Raw genomic sequence first — 5,154 nt, forward strand, 5'->3', positions numbered from 1 at the left:
TAAAATTATGACTGTCTTAACCTTTAGGTCTAAGACCTTTAGGTGCTGGAAGAACTCATCACTGTATATAGTGATTAAAATTAAAAACAGAAAAAAAAGCTATCAATTACTACTATTGACATGTCCTTATAAGTAAGGACATGGTTCTTTGGGTGTTGCTCTAACAGCTACACTTGACAGTTTAAATATATTCAACTCAGGAGTGCTGTGTTTTGTGGTGGCCAGGGTTGAATCAGTAGTGTTGGTTTGCATTCACTGTATCTTCTTAAAGGTTAATTAGATGCCAAGAAATAATTAAAATAGAAATTCTTCATCATACACAGATGACACAAAAGCTTATTTCATATGTTATATGGGAAATAATTTAATGTCAAGTAAGCTGCTCAGGAAATATATTTTTATAATTTGTAGTTCATATCAGATAATTTTTTTTAAATCTCTACATATTCTTGTGATGTTTGCATAAGTAAATCCTGAGTTAGATTTGACCCATTGGTAGATCCTGGAGAAGATCTATAGGATGCAGATTCAAATTCAGCGGCAGCTGGAAAAGAAAAAGAGAATTATATTCTTTATCTAAAATATTTTATAGCTAACTTAATTTGGAAAGAAAACAACTGCAACATCATGATGAAAGTTAAGAAATGTCCATGACTTATGAGAATACAGAATGCGGTCTTATACTAGAAATACTTTGCCCAGAGTTACATACTGAATTCATTGCTACTGTGTCTTAAGACTGGAGCTCCTGATTTTCTTCATCTTATATGACAAGCGCCGGAAGTAGCAGAGGAAGATGGCAGTCTACTACTCAACTTTCATATACAATAAAATTTTGAAAACAAACATAGAGACAATTCCATACAGGGTCTGTATATCTTAACAGGCATGAAATGCTAAAGGGCTGGATAATAGTACAGCGCAAAGGGCACTTGTCTTCACAAGGCCAACTGGGTTCCATCCCAGGCACCACATATGGTCGGTCCTCCATATCCTGCCAGGAGTAAGCTCTGAGCACAGTCAGATGAGGCCCCAAATACCACCACTCCCTGCCCAAAATAAGTGCTCGAGCAGACAACAAAACAGGGCACCAAAGGATCACACAAGAGGAAAATTGCAGTTTGTGTCAATAATGCTGGCTTTGAAGAGGAGATGGTGAATAAGCTGATTCCTTAAAGATAAGGAAAGAGTAAGTCAGAGGAAAGAGGAAGACAGGCAAGATGCTGGAGGTGAGGAAGTTCACTTGTGGCATTAACAACAATCTCGTCTGGAGCAAAGGGGTAGAGCAGAGAAAGGTGTAAGAGATGAGGCCAGATAGAATGAATCAAAATGGGAAGATTTTGGTGGCTTTCATAGTTGCTGTTTTGCCTGTGCTCAGAGCTTATTCCTAGTGTGGCTCCCAGGAATCACCCCATACGGGCTTGGAGGGTCATATGGGATGCTGAGGACCGAGGCGGGGTTGGCCGTATGCAAGACAAACACCTTGCCCACTGTGCTATCTCTCTAGCCCTAGTTTTGGTGGTTTTGATTTTGGGGTGACACTCAGCTATGCTCACAGGTTACTCCTGGCCGTGCTCAGGGAACCCTATGGGATGCCAGGGATTGAATCCGGGCCAGTTGCATACAAGGGAAATGCCCTACCCACTGGACTTTCCCTCCGGCCCCTTGGTATTTTGGAGACATGCTACACAAGATTCTATGATTTTTAGTGAGGGTAAAAGGTAAATCAATGCCAATGTTAAGGACAGGAGATTTGAATGTTATTTTTCAAGTGACAGATATAAACATTGTAATAGCTTAAGTACTAGATGAGTCCAGGGTTTTGTTTTGTTTTGTTTTCTTAGGTTTCATGTGGTTTACATCACTATCAGAAAGATGAGAAGCTGATGAAGAAACTGTTCTCATGTTTTCTGAGAAGTCTCAGTGAGTAAAGGGACAGTTCTCTAGTGATGGCAGAAGTATAGGTATAACCAGAAACAGATACATAAAATTTTGAGGTATTTTTAAAAGCTATGGTACATCAAAACAAAATGAAAAATAAATGTATTCTTGATTATGTATATTTATGCTATTATACATTTCATTAGCTATGTGCAAGAAAAGACATTTAAGATAATTATCTACTATCCAAATAATCAAAAAAGATACTATTTCAAAAATCAATATGTAAAACAACATACCTTCTTCCACTTCTCTAGTAATATTTTTTCCAGTTCCTGTTGCATCTGAAAAAAGTCAAATATTATTTATAATGGCTAGTTGAGATATTATAAACTAATAATTTTAAATGTGGTCTTCAAGATCTTTGAGTGTAGACTAGAGGTAGAAATTGCTTAGGTAGAAAAGTAATCACACAAGTTCTTAATTTTAGAAACAGGGCATATAAATATAATGCTATCTGGATTACTTGAAAAAATTAACAATTACTATTGTCCCATTAAACATACATAATTGCCGAAAAGTGATATTTGATTTTATTGGTACAAAATTCAAGTTGAATTTTATTTTGCATTTCTTAGAAAATCTGCTTTTGAAAAATAGTTTCTCACACTAGTCTATTTTCATTCCCTACAAATATGACCTGGATCCATAAAAATTAAAAATATATATTTTATTCTATGTTTTCACTTACCTTTTTAGCTCATTTGCCAATGATTTTCTAACTTTATTCATTTCATTATTTTTTTTATTTTCTAACTTTAAGTTCTTTTAGGAAGAGCTGCTTGCTTTTTTCCAATTCTTTTTTACGAGATTCCTCCTCATAAGTTTTCATTCTGGATACCAAATTTTCTATTCGTTGCTTGCATTTTTCTAATTCTCTTTTATTCAAGTCTTCCTGTGAAGTTTTCATTCTGGAGAATTCATATTCCAACTCTTTAATTCGGACTTCCTGCTGACTCCATACCAAAGCATGATTATTCTCTCTTAACTGCTTTAACTTTTCTTGTGATGCTGCTTGTGCCTAATGCAAACTAAAACATACAAAAACTGTAATAGTGCATTTTCTTTTGGTTTTGAGTCTTAGCAATTTTAGGGGCAAAAAAAGCTGAAGTTTAAGTTATTTGCTATGAAAGTCACCTAACTTCTAAAAATTAAGATTCAAAAAATACTAATGATTCTACGATTAGTATTTCTATAACCTAACAATTCAAATAGGATTAATTAAAAGTGTTTTAGTAATTATTTTAACAATTGAATTGTTTTTATTCATTTATTATTTTAACAATAGAATTGCTTTACCAATTCAAATAGGAGTAATTAAAAGTGTTTTAAAGTGAACACTACAAAAAAGAAAATGAACAATTTTTAAATCACATTCGTTAATTTTTGCTTTTCCTCCTTAGAACCTGTATATACAAATAGAACTTAAAGATAAAATGATTCTCTAGCAAGAACCATGATGGAACTTCAATTTAGTGGAACTTCAATAATAATGAAAACTTAAGTATTTAAATGAAGAAACAAATTCTGCCTTCCTTTCAGAAATTCACAGAACACACTGATGTAAGGGAAATAGAGGAACCACATGCAAAGTACACAGCCAAAATACAATTTGCAGTGAAATGGATTAGAGCAATTACAGATCAATGAAACTAGCCTATAAAAATAGATTGATTTCTTTTAATTTTTCTATTTCTTGTCTTGCTCTTTCTTCAATCTCTTGTTTATACTGTTCTACTTGACTGCGCTCTACCATATTTCTTTCTACATGACTTGAGGTTTACTACTTCTTGTTTCAATTGCTTTATATCCTTCTCGAGTTTTTCACATTCCTTTCGCATTTCTCCTTTCATGAAGCATTTGATTCTGTGCATCCAAACGTTGACATTTTGATGATAACAGTTTGCAGTTCTTTGGTCAGATGATCAAGCTGCATGAATAAAATGGCAAATAGATTGGTCAGGAAGGAGCAGACTGCAAGTCAAAACCACAATTCTATTTAGAAATAAACTCAGTTGTGCTATATGTAAACTGATTTTACTAGAGTCTTAGAATGTGAAGACATGAACTACTCAGGAAATCCAGAACATGGGGCTGGAGACATAATATGGGCAGGACACTTGCCTTGCACATGGCTGACCTGGATTCAATTCCTGGCACCCTGTATGGTGCCCTGAGCCCCACCAGGAGTAATCTCTGAGGTCAGAGTCAGGACTAAGCCCTGAGCACTACAGGGTGTGGACCCAAACCAAAGAAAATCCAGAATCAAGTTGAAACTACCAGGACTCACAAAACTATATCCTTTACTGTTATCACCTTCAGCACAAATATTAGCATGAAAGTTTATCCTATTATTTTTTGTGACTGTTTCACCTTTTTCCTCCATAAAATAAGTCTAAGTCATCTAAGAGAGATAGTTCAAAGGATTGGAGTTCATGCTTGGAATATGTCAGGCCCAGCCAGATTCAGTCACCAGGATCACATGTCCCCCAAGCATGGCCACGCCTGGCCCAAATCCCAGGTATCTAAGCCCAAGAGCACAAAACACTAATTGAAAAATGTATATGCACACCTGGGCTGGAGCGATAACACAGCGGTAGGGCGTTCGCCTTTCACACAGCCGACCCATGTTCAATTCCTCCGTCCCTCTTGGAGAGCCCCGCAAGCTACCGAGGCGATCGCGCCCGCACGGCAGAGCCTGACAAGCTACCCATGGCATATTCGATATGCCAAAAACAGTAAAAATAAGTCTCACAATGAAAGACATTATTGGTGCCCACTCGAATAAATCGATGAGCAACGGGATGACAATGACAGTGACAGTGATATGCACATCTATGTTCATCATAGTCCGACTCAGGTCAAGGTCTGGAAACAACACAAGTGCCCAATAACAGATGTGTGGATAAATAAGTGGGTATTTATATATATATATATATATATATATATATATATATAAAATGGACTACTGCCCAGCTATCAGAAAAGAGGAAATCTACATTTTTTTCCATGGATAGGACTAGAGAGTGTCATGCTCAGTGAAACAAATCAGAAGGAGAACGACAATTATCAGATGACATCAGTCATAGGTTGTACATAGGCAATGTGGCTGGAGCCATAGCACAGCAGGTAGGGAGCTTGCCTTCCACAAAGTCGACCTGGGTTCGATCCACAATGGTGGAGGGATGGATGTTGGAACAATGTATGACTGAA

The 5,154-nt window shown here is 36.4% G+C and overlaps 1 long non-coding RNA gene across 1 annotated transcript; it reads right to left on the reverse strand.

Moving 5' to 3' along the window:
* Positions 1-400: 400 nt before the first annotated feature.
* LOC129398806 (uncharacterized) lies at positions 401-2,961 on the reverse strand. The gene is made up of 3 exons (XR_008626683.1): positions 2,633-2,961; positions 2,181-2,225; positions 401-544 (listed from the first exon to the last, which is right to left on the reverse strand). It is a non-coding gene; the product is annotated as an uncharacterized LOC129398806 (long non-coding RNA).
* Positions 2,962-5,154: the final 2,193 nt, after the last annotated feature.

The sequence above is a fragment of the Sorex araneus genome, chromosome 9 (genome assembly GCF_027595985.1).
Source record: "Sorex araneus isolate mSorAra2 chromosome 9, mSorAra2.pri, whole genome shotgun sequence".
Lineage (NCBI taxonomy): Eukaryota > Metazoa > Chordata > Mammalia > Eulipotyphla > Soricidae > Sorex > Sorex araneus.